Here is a 16160-nt window from a genome sequence, read left to right as displayed (position 1 = left end):
TGACAGCAAACCCTTTTCTGTATCCTCCTACTTTCTCTATACTCATTTCAAAGCCAAAGGTGGCTGTTGTGTATATATACGCAACAACTTATCTTGCTCTCCTGTTCCTGAACTCGATTCTTCTGAATTCTCTACACTCTGGCTTCGGCTTTCCTGTCATTCTCTGACTAAATATATCTGTGCTGTTTACTTATCTCCTAATTCTACTGACTCTCAAAAATTCTTTGACTATCTTACTTCTACGATGGAACACATTCTATCCATCTCTCCTTTCTCTGAAATATCCATTCTTGGAGATTTCAATATTCACCACCACCTTTGGCTCTCCTCTCCTTTCACTGATCCACCTGGTGAACAAGCCTACACCTTTTCTATCCTTAATGACCTAGAGCAGCCTGTACAGCACCCTACCCTTATCCCTGACCGCCTTGGATAGAGCTCCAACATACTTGATCTCTTCCTTACAACTAATCCTTCTGCTTACACTGTTAACCTTTTCTCTCCGTTGGGCTCCTCCGATCATAACCTTATCACCTTAACCTGTCCTATTGCTCCCGTACAGCCTGCAGACCCTCCAAAAAAACGTCGTCTCTGGCACTTTGGAGCTGCGGATTGGGAGGCCCTCAGGCAGTACTTCTTTGATTTTCCCTGGAATGATTATTGCTTTCATGGCCATGAGCCATCTGGGTGTGCCTTGCGCATTACGTAGGTTATTCTCTCGGGCATGGAAGCATACATTCCTTTCTCATATCCTTTGACTAACGCAAGAAAGCCTTGGTTTAATTACGCTTGTTCTAATGCTGCCTGCAACAAGGAGAGGGCCTATAAAAGGTACCGGAGCCAACCCACCCCCGAATCACATCTTTTATACATTTCTGCCCAGAATCGTGCTAAGTCTGTTCTTCGCTCTGCTAAAAATAATTTCATCCGTACAAAATGTTCTCAACTCTCCAACTCAAACTCTTCCCGCTCCTTCTGGCACCTTGCCAAAAACCTTTCTAACAGTTTTACCTCATCATCCTTCCCTCCTTTTTTCTACTCTGATGGCTATGTAGCTATTTCTTCTACTGATAAAGCAGATCTCTTCGCTCAGACTTTCTCCTCCAATTCCACCTTAGACGATTCCGGTGCTGTTCCTCCATCACTTTCCCCCTCTGACTTCCTCATGGCTAACATTAAAATTTCTTCAGCTGATGTATTTTCTGCCATTGCTGGCCTCAGTACTAATAAGGCATATGGGCCTGATGGAGTCCCTCCTGTTGTTCTCAAGAACTATGCTTCTGTGCTTACACCCTGCCTAGGCAAACTCTTTCGCCTTTGTCTCTCAACTTGTACCTTTCCTTCTTGCTGGAAGTTTGCTCTCAGTCAGCCAGTCCCAAAGAAGGGTGACCACTCCCAACCCTCTAACTATCACCCAATTGCTTTAACATCATGTATCTCAAAAGTTTTTGAGTCTATTCTTAATAGAAAAAATTTAAAGCATCTTTCCTATCACAACCTTCTTTCTGATCGTCAGTATGGGTTCCGTCAGGGACGCTCCACAGGCGATCTTCTCACCTACCTTTCAGACTCCTGGTCATCCTCCTTTCGGGACTTTGGCGAAAGCTTTGCCATTGCACTTGACATCTCAAAGGCTTTCGATCGAGTCTGACATAAATCTTTAATTTCCAAACTGCCCTCTTACGGTTTCTATCCTTCTATCTGTGCCTTCATCTCTAGCTTCCTTTCTGGTCGTTCTATAGCCGCTGTTGTAGACGGCTATCATTCTTCTCCTAGATCTATTAACAGTGGTGTTCTTCAGGGCTCTGTCCTATCACCAACTCTCTTCCTTTTATTCATCAATGGCCTTCTAAGCTGTACATCTAATCCTATCCACTCATACGCTGATGACTCCACCCTTCACCTTTCCATTCGATTCCCACAACATCCATCTCAGCAGTTACTTCAGCAGGCAAGGGATGAGGCTATGGCACACCTAATGTCTGACTAGGCTCGTATCTCTGACTGGGGTAAAAATAATCTGGTTGTTTTTAATGCATCAAAGACTCAGTTTTTGCACCTATCAACCCGACAAAATCTTCCACAGGTATACCCACTTATGTTTAATAATACTCAACTTAATCCTGCATCATCCTTGAACATGCTTGGGGTTTCATTTGCTCGGGACTTGTCTTGGAAAGATCCTATTACATCTCTTGTAAAATCTGCCTCCAAGCGATTGGATGTGCTAAGCAGACTCCGTTCCTTCTTTGCCCCTGCACAATTGTTGACTCTATACAGGGGTTTTATCCGCCCCTGTGTGGAGTACAACTCTCATGTGTGGGGAGGCTCCCCACATACAGCTCTTCTCAATAGGGTGGAGTCAAAGGCTTTTCGTCTCATTAACTCTCCCCCTCATACTGACTCCCTTCAACCTCTGTTTCTTCGCCACAGTGTTGCATCTTTATCTCTTTTCTATTGCTACTTCAATGGTCACTGTTCCTCTGAACTGTCTGCATGCATTCCTCCATTTCTACGACGGGCGCGTAGCACCCGTCTAGCAGCAAACTCCTACCCCTTTTCTGTCCAACTCTCTAATGCAAGAGTTAACCATTACTCCCAGTCCTTCATTTATGCAACAGGTCAGCTCTGGAACTGTCTCCCTCTTTCTGTATTTACTGCTTCCTATGATCTCCAGTCTTTCAAACGCAGTGTGTCCAGGCATCTCGAAATGAATGGATCTTGAATTTGGCTCTCTCTTGTATTTTGTTTTTCTCTTGGAAGGAACAGTTTTGCGGGCTCATGGCCTTTGGTTCCTTCTTTCTCACATAAAAAAAAAAAACATGGATCGAGTCATTGTGACAAGAGGCATGTTCTAAAAAATAAGACAAAGCTGCCTGTGAGAAAAGAGAGGCCTTCCTCTCAAGGAAGTAGTCACATGGTTGTACCTCTGGAAGAAGCCAGGGGGCCACTCAGGGGACAAGCACAGGACAAACAGGAGAGGACTGGACACCCAACTCCTCCATGGTAGCCCTCACTCTGTACCCGAACGTGTCTGGATAATAGGGGTGGGTGTCATAAAAGGGGAGAAGAGTAACCTCAGGCCTGACAACTCAGTAAGGCTGGAAGACGGTGAAGGCGGTGCCAACATTGCACCATTAAGGACTGCCAGCAGAGATCCAGTGGTGGTTTGTTCGCATCAACCAACAGGCTTTCAATCGGCGAGGACCGGAAAGCCCCAGCTGACAAACGAATCCCAGCATGATGGGCAGAATTTAGTGGCTGCAGCCGTGCCTCAGTAGCAGAGGAGTACACCACACACCCATAGTCCAATTTGCTCCTAACTAAGGCACGGTAAAGTTGGAGCAGGATGGTTCTGTCAGCGCAACAAGACAAATGAGATAGGGTTCTTAAGAGAGACAGGGCACGGAGGCATGAGAGTCGTAATGAACGGATATGAGGTACCCACGTCAGTCTCCTGTCAAAGACAAGTCCGAGAAACCTTGTTTCATCTACACATTGCACCCTGTGGCCATATAACTGGAGATCTGGGTCAGGGTGAACTCCTCTCAAGCGGCAGAAATGCAAGGTCACCGTCTTTGTTGAGGAGAAATGGAAGCCGTGCATTGTGGCCCACCGAGAGACCCTGTCCAGAGCAAGCTGCATGCGACATTCAGCCACGGACATTCGGGAAGCAGCATACCATAGAGTCAAATCATCAACATACAGTGAGGCTGACACCCTTTCCGGAATAGAGGACACTATACAAATCAATGCTATTGCAAAAAGGGACACACTGAGGACACTTCCCTGAGGCACCCCTTCCTCCTGAGGGTACGAAGGAGACAGGGTGACACCAACCCTAACTCTGAATGAATGGTCACGCAGAAAATTTAATATAAAGAGGGGTAGCCTGCCACATAAACCAAAAGAATGCAGTTGTCGGAAGATACCAAACCGCCATGTAGTATCATATGCCTTTTCTAGATCAAAGAAAATGCACACTAGATGCTGCTGTCTAGCAAAAGCATCACATGCTGCAGCCTCAAGACAGACTAGTGCATCTGTTGTTGAGCGACATTTTCGAAAACCAGACTGACACTGAGAAAGACATTCATTCCTTTCTAGGAAATACATTAGGTGCGTGTTGACCATTTTCTCAAATAAGTTGCATATGCAGGACGTTAAGGCAATTGGCCGATACTCCATGGGATTGTAACCTGCCTTCCCCAGCTTCTGGAATGGCAGGACAATGGCTTCACACCAAGAGATGGGAAGAGAGGATTCTCTCCAAATTCTGTTATAGAGGCTGAGGAAAAAGGACAGTGCATCATCATCCAGGTGTTGAAGCATTGCTAGGGAATATCATCCGGCCCTGGTGAGGTGTCACGGCAGAGGGAAAGGGCAGATTGGAGTTCACGACCAGAGAAAGGGAGGTTGTAGGACTCTACATTCCCTGAACGGAAGTCCAGTACCCTTGCCTCTTCTATCTCCCATTGTCTGGCAATTATTGGTGAGCTAGCACCTCTCTGACTGACTGCCGCAAAGGCGGACGCAAAAATATTGGCCACAGCTGCAGGGTCACCAACAGGCTCACCATTAGACATCAGCACGGGGGACTTACCTTGAATGAATTTTCCCAAAATCTTTTGCATCCTCTTCCACACCTGAGACACTGGTGTCTTTGAATTTACAGATGACCCATAAGCCATCCAAGAGTCCCGCCTAGCTTGTTTCAGTACCTGATGAGCCTTTGCCCACGCCCTTTTGAACTCGACAAGATAATGCTCTGTTCTGTATCTACGATAATGGGAGAAGGCTAACTTCTTCTCACGTACAGCAACACTGCAATCCTCATTCCACCACGGGACGGTCGATAGCAATATGTACCAGAGGTTTTAGGAACAGCATGAAGAGCAGCAGAATGCAGAACAGAGGTAAAGAATGAAACAGCCTCATCAATATTTGGAAAGTCTTCAACAGAGACATCAACAGAAATCAGAGGAGAGAAAAGGGACCAGTCTGCCTAGTCCAATCTCCACCTCGGTAAACAGGAACAGGGACTAGATACTGTTGCAGTAAGGAGGATGGGAAAGTGATCACTTCCATGGAGATCCTCCATAACCTCCCAGGTAAAGTCCAGGAGGCAGTCAGGAGAGCAGGCAGAGAGGTCAATTGCAGTAAATGAACCCGTTTGGGGGTGAAAATGGGTAAATGCCCCAGTATTGAAGAGGGCAAGATCCTCATCCTTCATTAAGGACGCCAACAAACTCCCACATTGATTAATAAGACAATCACCCCACAAAGGGTGGCAACCATTAACCTGCCCCATCCTGGAGACATGAATTCACGTCCTCACATGATGTGCACTCATATCCCGGAGACGTAAATTAACACGGCAAAATTGCAAGGTCCCTAATTTGCAAAATTTTCAATTTAATTTGCACAATTTTCAATTTTTGTGAGTGATTTTTGGCTTGTATACACGGGACACCTTCCTCTACAAGATGCCAGGCAGGGACAATGCCTTACCCAGCATGACCTCCTCCCCCCCCTGCATGACCTTTTCTCAGCAATTCACCTGTTATCAGTGACCTGGCCAGTAAAGCCATGTCATGCCACGGTACGAAATTCAGGGCCAGAGTGATTCCCCAATCGATGACAATGTGGATGACAAACATTAGAGGAAGAAACAGTCAGAAATGATGATCAGGTAATGTGGCAAAAAAAGGTCAGGAATGGTGATGAGTTAGTGAGTGAAACAATGCTCATAATGCCTATATTACCGAAGGGAGAAACCTGTACTGTACACAGGAAAAATCATCTGGTAAATTACCAATATGCTGGGAATCGAACCAGGGACTCTCAGATGAGAGCCAGGCAGCATACCACTACACCACGACCAGGTAAAAGTTAACTCACGTTGTCACAATCTTGTAATCAACGTCCCTCCGCCCCCACTGTGGGCATCAAGAGGATGAGTTAACCCCCTGGCACTCGGGCAAGTAGATGCTTTTAATCTATCCCAAGCACTTACGGCAAGTCAGAATGAAGGGAGAAACCTGTACTGTACACAGGAAAAATCATCTGGTAAATTACCAATATGCTGGGAATCGAACCAGGGACTCTCAGATGAGAGCCAGGCAGCATACCACTACACCACAACCAGGTAACAGTTAACTCACGTTGTCACAATCTTGTAACCAACGTCCCTCCGCCCCCACTGTGGGCATCAAGAGGATGAGTTAACCCCCTGGCACTCGGGCAAGTAGATGCTTTTAATCTATCCCAAGCACTTACGGCAAGTCAGAATGAAGGGAGAAACCTGTACTGTACACAGGAAAAATCATCTGGTAAATTACCAATATGCTGGGAATCAAACCTGCAGGGACTCTCAGATGAGAGCCAGGCAGCATACCACTACACCACGACTCTCATCTGAGAGTCCCTGGTTCGATTCCCAGCATATTGGTAATTTACCAGATGATTTTTCCTGTGTACAGTACAGGTTTCTCCCTTCATTCTGACTTGCCGTAAGTGCTTGGGATAGATTAAAAGCATCTACTTGCCCGAGTGCCAGGGGGTTAACTCATCCTCTTGATGCCCACAGTGGGGGCGGAGGGACGTTGGTTACAAGATTGTGACAAAGTGAGCTAACTTTTACCTGGTCGTGGTGTAGTGGTATGCTGCCTGGCTCTCATCTGAGAGTCCCTGGTTCGATTCCCAGCATATTGGTAATTTACCAGATGATTTTTCCTGTGTACAGTACAGGTTTCTCCCTTCATTCTGACTTGCCGTAAGTGCTTGGGATAGATTAAAAGCATCTACTTGCCCGAGTGCCAGGGGGTTAACTCATCCTCTTGATGCCCACAGTGGGGGCGGAGGGACGTTGGTTACAAGATTGTGACAACGTGAGTTAACTTTTACCTGGTCGTGGTGTCGTGGTATGCTGCCTGGATTTCATCTGAGAGTCCCTGGTTCGATTCCCAGCATATTGGTAATTTACCAGATGATTTTTCCTGTGTACAGTACAGGTTTCTCCCTTCATTCTGACTTGCCGTAAGTGCTTGGGATAGATTAAAAGCATCTACTTGCCCGAGTGCCAGGGGGTTAACTCATCCTCTTGATGCCCACAGTGGGGACGGAGGGACGTTGGTTACAAGATTGTGACAACGTGAGTTAACTTTTACCTGGTCGTGGTGTAGTGGTATGCTGCCTGGCTCTCATCTGAGAGTCCCTGGTTCGATTCCCAGCATATTGGTAATTTACCAGATGATTTTTCCTGTGTACAGTACAGGTTTCTCCCTTCTTTCTGACTTGCCGTAAGTGCTTGGGATAGATTAAAAGCATCTACTTGCCCGAGTGCCAGGGGGTTAACTCATCCTCTTGATGCCCACAGTGGGGGCGGAGGGACGTTGGTTACAAGATTGTGACAACGTGAGTTAACTTTTACCTGGTCGTGGTGTAGTGGTATGCTGCCTGGCTCTCATCTGAGAGTCCCTGGTTCGATTCCCAGCATATTGGTAATTTACCAGCCTATATTACCGTTTGAAAACCAATATACTCTCGTACTACATAAAAATTCGTACCAAACAAATAAATAAATACTGTTTATGAGTGGTGTGGAATAGTTATCCTCCCATAGAACTCGTTTTCTTTGCAGCCAGCCTGATAGAAAACCCTGTAAGGTAAGGAGTTACTCCTACCTGGATCGAGTATTTTAAACCTCAGGTGAGTGATTTCTCTATGAATTTTCGATGTTTCTCACCAAAAGCGGATGTTTGAGCCCCCCCCAAAAAAGGGCCAAAAATGTCGGGACTGGGGCGTACCACTGCCCAGAAAACGTCGGGATGGGGGGGGGTTAAAGATACCGAAGAGAAGAAAGGGCCTAGGTAACTGACCAAGCAGGTTCTGAAGTTCCATCCTACTGACTGCTGTGTTGGGTGGTAAATAAATGGAACAAATTGTATACCAGCGGTGTGCATACAACCGCACAGCAACACACTGGAGGTCAAACTGGAGGTGGACTGGCCGATGAGGGACGTCAGCCCTCTCCAAAACAAAACCACCTCCAACAGGATCCTGGGTTGGAGCTGAGTAAAAAAACATCGTACCCAGGTGGTGCATGAGGAGTGGCAAGCCCTACAAGAGTTTCCTGGAGACACACGCACAAAGGGGAATAAGCTAGGAGGGTCTGCAGCTCCTCCCAATTACCATGCAGCCCTCGACAATTCCATTGTAATATACTGGATGAGAATGCCATGGTACCCACAGCGAAGGAAGAATCAGGTTGAGGGGCGACACAACCTTGTTCCCGGCAAGCAACCAGGTTTAGATTGCTGCTTAGAACTGCCCTTAGAAAGGGACTGCCTGGCACCATTATGGTGTACAGTGTGCCGCCCAGCTGAAGATAACCTGGAGGAAGAAGAAAAGGGCCAGACGATGGTTTTCTTCCTTGGCGGGGCAAGAGATGGTTTGGCAGGTGGACCACAAACTGCCCTAGCCGGAATAGAGCAGGCAGTGCCACCATGAGAAGGAGCACAATCAGTAGCGCATCCCACAGTACTGGAATCCTGAGAGGGCAAGGCCTCATGCAGCTGAGCAGGTGCATCAACTACCTGAGGACCACCACTATCTGGCGGTAGCTGGGTTGTCAGCAAGATGCCATCCCAGCCTGCACTTGCCCTGACCCCTGAGCATCCCGAGGAGGAAGAGTAGTGGGCTTCACTGTAGAAATATTTGGTAGCAGCACTTCGCTCTCTGAGCACTCTGAGGAGCCACAGCGACGCTTACGTTACACAGGAAGGACATCGGGAGTTTTGGATGTGTCAAAGCAATGTGTAGCATCGACACGGGTGTTTATCACGGGAGGAACTGGAGGAACTGGGATGGGGGAGGCACTCTCAGATGCTGGAAGCACCACCACAGAGGGGACACCCCCAGAGACAGGGGGCACCTCCCTGGAAGAAGCACAACTGCTTCCAGGCTGCACTCCCTCGGTGGAACCCCCCGGCCGAGAAGGCCGGGAAGTAGAACCCTGAGAATTTGATGGGGCATTGTGTGATGGCAGGGGCACCTGTCGAGTAGCCTTAGGGTGAGACAACGCAGCAGCAAAGGTAAACCCAGGGCGAATGAACTGCTCCCTAACCCTGGCCTTTGCCTCGGAAAAGGAAATTTTCTCCTTCGTTAAGACGGAAATAATCTCATATTCATACTTGTATACTTCGCAATCCCTTGAGGAGGCTGCATGTTCTCCTCCACAGTTCAAACATTTAGGGGGTTGAGAACAATCATCTATACCATGAGAAATCCCACCACAATTTCCACAGACCTCAGGAAGGCCAGACGCTTTCCGCCTGCAAGAACGGCGGACGTGACCAAATCTTTGACAGTAATAGCATCTTCTAGGTTGGGGAACATAAGGTTTAACCTATAGCTTCCACCACGCAGCAGTGATAACCTCCGGCAAGGTAAGATGGTCAAATATCAAGATAAGAGTGGGCCTGGGGGTTAAAACCCCATCAACTTTCTTCATAATTCTCTGTACTCCTACAACACCCTGAGGACCCAGCCCCTCTAAGAGGGAAGAATCAAAACATGAGATCAAGTCACGAGAATACACAACCCCTCGGGACTGATTTAGGACCAAATGACGAGAGGCAGATACAGGATAACCGGCAACCACAGTTAGAGACTGGATGCGTGAACTCTCCTCATCATTCCTGGCTTCTAACAATAGAGAACCATCGCCCTGCAAAGAGACCTTGGGGGTAAATCCACATGCTGTAACTAGACCACTGTGAATCTGAAAACCGTTCAGGTTCCAGAAGGAAGTACCATTATCCATTTTGAGGCCTATATATTTTGTATAAGTGTGTCTCACAAAAACACCAGGTAACAGCTCGAAAGAAAGGGCATTTTGATTCTCAGTTATGGCAGATGACCTGGAGGGTCAGGGTCGTCGGCCAGAGAGTGACCAGTTGATGCCGACTCGTGCGGCTGGTCACCGACCACACGAGTGGTTAATGAAATGTTTGGTGTATCCACATAGACATTGATGAACATAAATTGGCACCAGGAGCCAAGGGAAACCGCCTACTAGGGAGTGAGGGGACTGAGCGCGGGCTGATGGGAGCGGGGTACCTTGTCCCCAGAGGGTGCCCCCAAGAGGACACCCCGTGATACAAAAGTTTGCTCCCACCAGTGCAAAGACCCCCTTCCCCAACACCCCCTCAGCCCAGATACCCAACCAAGCAACTCAGGACAACAACAAGGTGATCCCTCTGGAGGGGGGCACCGATGACCCATACGGGTAACTTACATTTTAGGCAGCGCTTAATCAGACCCCTCACCCACAACCCTACCCACATGGGAGACCCTGCCAGATGTCGTTACATCCATGGGCAGGTTTGTGGGATCACAGGGGCACGGAAGCCCCCCCACCACGACAAGGTGGCTGCCCACGGGGGAGGTTAGAGAGGGGGGTATGAGCAGGGAGCAAGGCAGTCATGTGGAATTGGACAGGGCGACATGGGGGCGATGTGTTTGTGGCCATCCCTTACGGGATTAAAGAGTCTGGCAATAGACAGATAGATAGACAGAAACATGCTTGCAATTTAATGCTGTTCTATCGTCAACACGGCACTGAGTGGGCATCAATTGACCAACTGCAGTAACTCGCCTATCATGGTGTACTTGATTGTTCTATACATAATGTGAATCCTCCTGATTTAGCTCAAGAATTTATGCTTTCTTGATTATGCAATCACCTTAATAATCCAATTATAAAGCCGTACTCGATAACGGATTGCATATTATTAATTTTCGTGACTTAACAAAAGATTTCTTGATTTTTAGGATGTCTCAAGGTAAAAGAATTAAATAACAATCCTCACATACTCAATAGGCCAATAGAAGCATTATTTGGAAGAAATGCAGCCATCACTGCAGATAATTTGCACAGAATTCTCGCTAATTTGAAACGTCAGGTTCAGTTATGTTTTAACTCTGAAGGAAGCTACTTTTGAAACTTACTATAATTGTAGGTAAAAAATGTGTAATAAATTTCACATAAATTGGTTCAATAATAAGAAAAAAATGAAATTACTGTAGTTAGAGTACTCTGGCAACTATCACACAGAAACATGTACGCATTACAAGTGCCAGTGGGAGAACAGAGTGGCAGTCCGAAAAAAGCATTGCCTATCACACGATATGCTTCGACATTGCCACCTTCGTCTTCTTCTTCTTTATCGACCTCAGCCAGCTCGGCTGGCCCCAGCCAAGGTCATTCATCACGACTCCCGAGCCGACTCTGCACCCCGGACAGCCACAAAAGCTCGACAGAGAAGGAAACTGCGAGTGCACAACGCGTTCACCATCCCAATCAACAACCATGGACGTGAACCGTATAATAACTCTGCAATGAGTATTGCAGTCTTCACTTGGCATGAAAAGAAAGAAGCCGTTGAAAGAAGACAAAACAAATAGCAGAAGGAGGCCACTGTGAAGGCGAGAATGGCTTGCACAGAGAGGAGAAGACAGCCAGTACAGAAACCTGCTCCGGGAACTGGCCTTGGGTTCGTCTAATAAAAGATTATGCAAAATTCATTGTAAAATTTAAAAAATAAACCATAATAATGATGAATCAAGTTTTCTGTATAGCTCAATATAGCCATAACCAGGATTAACTCTATAGAGATGGAGACTACGGAAATTGGGCAACGATGGTGTGCGTGGACAGCCACGAATATACCTGGTGGCGGAAAACTCTTGGCTGTCCATGCCTGTGGCAGCAAAACTGGATATTCATTAGCATTTGTTCTAAGCACTTGTCCCCGGGAAGAAGGAGTATTTGCAAGGAGAGTGGAATGGTTACAAGAGGATGAGAAAAAGGAAGAATATAAGAGAGAAATGGAGGAACGATTGGGCAAATATGAATTGGAGCAGATAGGGGACGTAGAAGGTGTGTGCAGGATATTCACAGAAGAAATATGTGCAGCATGTGTTGTAGTGTGTGAGATGAAGAGAAGACGGAGGGGGGTGCAAGGAACAACGTGGTGGAATGGAGAGGTGAGAGAGGCTGTGGCACAAAAGAAAAAAGCATACAATGAATAGATGAGAAATAGGGGTGTGGAAGAAGTTGAGAGGCAGAAGAGAGAGTTATGTGTAGAAAGGAAGAGAGAGGTGAAAAGATTAGTAAGAGAGAGTAAGAAGAGAGTGGATGAGGGATTTGGAAGGATATGAGTGTAAAGTGGAGGGACTGTAAGAAATGTTCTGGAAAGAGGTGAAGAGAGTAAGTCAGGGTGGAAGTGAAGTTAGCAGGGGAGTGAAAGATAAAAATGGTAGATTACTAGTGGAGAAGGGAGAAAAAGTGAGCAGATGGAGAGAACACTTTAAGGAATTGTTGAACATAGAGGATGGAAGTAATGTGAGTATAAGTGGCTGGGGAATGGCTGGGAGAAGGAGGGAGGTGAGAAGACAGGAAGATATCAGTAAGATAGAAGTTGTGGAAGCAATGAGGAATGTTAAATTGGGGAAAGCCCCAGGAAGTGATGGAGTGTGCGGTGAAATGCTGAAGCATGGGGGAGAGATAGTAGTTGAATGGATGTGGAAGATTTGCAGATTGGCCTGGGAGGAAGGTAGAGTCCCGGAGGATTGGAAGTCAGGTATAATTATTCCCATGTACAAAGGGAAACGGGGAAAAATAGTGTGTGGTAATCATAGGGGCATTTGTCTTCTTAGTATAATAGGTAAAGTGTATGGTAGGATACTTATTGACCGAGTTAGAGAAAGAACAGAGGAATTAGTTGGAGAAGTTCAGGGAGGCTTTAGGAAGGGAAGAGGTTGTGTAGATCAGATATTCATTCTTAGATCTTTAGTGGAAAAGTTTCTAGAGAAGGGAAAGAAGTTGTATGCGGATTTCATGGATTTGGAGAAAGCATATGACGGTCAATAGACAAGGATTGTGGAAAGTATTAAGAGTATATGGAGTAGATGGGAAGTTGTTGAATGCTGTGATGAGTCTGTATGATGGTTCTAAGGCTGCAGTGTGTGTGGATGGTGAACTGAGTGAATTTTTCTCTTTGGAGGTTGTGTTGAAACAGGGATGTGTCATGTCTCCATGGTTGTTCAATCTGTACATGGATAGGGTAATAAAAGAGGTACAAGGTAGGGTTGTGGATGTTGGAGTGGCCCTGGTGAGAGAGGGTAGTGTTTGGAAACTCCCTGTACTGTTGTTTGCAGAAGATACTGTGTTGTTGAGTGAAGGCGAATGTTAGCTGCAAGGCTTGGTGGATAAGTTTGGGAGAGTGTGTAAGAAACAGAATCTTAAGGTGAATGTAGGGAAGAGTAAAGTGATGGTCTTTGAGAGAGGTGAAGTCAGTGAATGTACAGCAAGGTTGGATGGTAAGGAATTGGAAAATGTGAGTACGTTTAAGTACTTGGGTAGTGTGATGAGTAAGGATGGAGGTTTGGAGGGTGAATTGCTTGAAAGGGTACAGCAGGGAAGAAAGATTGCTGGTTCCTTGAAAGCAGTGATAAGAAACAGGGAAGTGAGCATGGAAGTGAAAAAGTTACTACATGACAGTATTGTGATACCAACTCTAACGTATGGAGGTGAAGCTTGGACGTTGTTGGAAGGACACAAGTCAAGAGTGAGAGCAGTGGAAATGAGTTATTTAAGAGGAGCCTGTGGAGTCACATGGAGAGACAGGCTGACAAATGAGGATATAAAGGAGTGTTATGGTGTGGATGTGGATGTGATAGGAAGCGTTAGGAGGAATCCACTGAGGTGGTTTGGCCATGTGGAGAGGATGGAGGGTGAAAGACTGACGAAGAGAGTGTATTTGAGTGAGATGGAGGGGGGCAGAGGGAGGGGGAGGCCGAGGATGAGATGGAGGGATGGGGTGGAGAGGTATATGAGAGAGGTGGGTGTGAGTTGGGAGCAGGGCAGTGAAATGGCGGAGGACAGGGCGACGTGGAGGCGATTTGTTTGTGACCACCCCGAACGAAATTGAGGCGTTTGGCAATAGATAGATAGATAGACTTGTCCCCGTGTGGTAGGGACTTTAATTACCTTGTACATCAAATACCAGGCTGTTAATAATGTGTTTAAAATGCGTTTTGATTAAACGGTCATAGAGTGCGGCCAGACTATCCCCTAACATGTGGCTGACAAGAGGAAATGAGGCTCAGAAGTCCGTTCAACATTCAGAATGGGATATTGCCGCGGTTTTGACCTGGTGCTTCATTTCATCCTATCGATCACGTGTATCAAACAAGTGTGGCCGCACCCTTGTAGTTAAAAGAAGTTGTGTAAGGTCATCTAAAGATGACATAAAGTGTTTTCTTTTTATCTTTGTAAAGGGTGTTTGTGGAAATGCCATATAGTGACCTGGAATCTCAGCCACGGCGAATTGGAGTTTGGAGTAGCAAGAGAGGTTTAGAGCTCGCCAAAAATGAGGAAATATTTCCTATTAAATTCAACAGGTAAGTATGCCAGCTAGCATTGCTTCTTTGGGATATATACATCTCACATGAACATCGGTTTTTGAAAACATTATGTACCAGGAAATTGACGTCCACACTGATGATGTGGAACGTGTCCAAGGTCGCCCCGTGCGAATTTTGACACATACTAGTAATATTTCACACCTTAATGCTGTTAGAGATCTTCCCAAATTGCAATAGTAGTCCACAGACATCTCCCCAAATGGTGAGAGATATTTTTTTACACTCCAGACTGTACTACTATACAATAACCTACAGAGATCTCCCCAGATGATGAAGAACACTTGTTTACACTCCATCCTGTACAACAGTAGCCAACAGAGATCTCCCCAAAAGGTGAGAGATACGTTTCTTACACTCAAACCTGTATTATAGTAGCATACAGATATCTCCCCAAATGGTGAGGGATACTTTATTACAGCCCAAGCTTAACATTTCTTAACACTCTCAACACTCAGTGAGCGCACTGCTAAGATACACCAGTGGTTATAGTTCTTCATCTTAATTAGGTTGTGGTATCCGCCCTTTTGCAATGTATTTTCTGTAGCTCAGTGCCAGAATAAGAACATATTGCGGCTTTACATTTTCTTCCTAGCATTTCGTCACCAACGCCATTTTCTACTTGTTCATCTCTTGTTCCAGCACTGAACTCATGATCGATAGATGACAGTTTTTGGCCAAGTTTAAATGGACAGAATATAGATACCTACGGCATGTGTTTCCCCATTTATGCACTAAGATGTTGAGTGTCTTCTCAGATGATGGTTGTCAAGAGCTCCAATCCTGTGTCAATGACGTTTTCCTTAGCAGCCGAGGGTAACACTTATACTTTTATATATAGCTACTTACCTCATATTTTATTAGCGAGTTTCTTCCAGTGTCAAATCATTTCTTGTTTGAGGCATTCTGACGGGGAGTGTTGATATGTGCTCCTACGTTCGTGTGCTCTCACCTCTTGGTTTTTAGGGCTGCCTTACTTGCATTAGTTTTTTTTTTTTTTTTTTAACCCTTCTGGTGACCTCTTGGCTAGCTAGTTTCTCATTTCCCTCTCCTCCGTGTTAGTTTGGTTCAGCAGATGTCTGTACCTTTGTACTGAGATTGTCTTTGCCTCCTGCTCACGGAGGATTGCAGCCCACTGATAGCTCTAGGCGCGTGAGAACACGGTCGAGACACCCTGGAATGGGTTTGAGAGGGTAATCTCAGCCGTTTTTTTTTTTTTTTTTTTTTTCCCTGTGGATTTTGTCCCTTGGTTGTTTCTCTCTTTCTCTTCCCACTTCTCCAGCGAGGGGGAGGTGGTTACTATGTCGGATCCTCCCCCTGCCCCTCCCTCCCTTCAGGAAGGAGGTGGTTCTGACAACACTTTGACTGCGACACGGACTGACTCACGGAATGACCGCCCCCATATTCAGTCACCGTTAGCCATCCCTGTACATATTCGTAATGAGAAATTTATACAGTTACATGCTACTGCTTCTACTTTCCTGGCAAGTCTCAATCATATTCTAATACAGAAAGTACCTGATGGCTGTGCTGATGAAGATGAACAGATGAAAAAACTTGCTTGTGGAGTCTTCCTGGTCAAAACAGTAAATTCTGCTCAGGTTAAAGACTTGTTAAAGCACGGCAACCTTCACTGCTACGATGTTGAGCCGAGGATCCCTCACTCCATG

The sequence above is a fragment of the Coenobita brevimanus genome, chromosome 18 (assembly GCF_032717465.1).
Source record: "Coenobita brevimanus isolate Jiangsu-jjx chromosome 18, ASM3271746v2, whole genome shotgun sequence".
NCBI lineage: Eukaryota > Metazoa > Arthropoda > Malacostraca > Decapoda > Coenobitidae > Coenobita > Coenobita brevimanus.
This window is presented reverse-complemented; position numbering follows the sequence as displayed.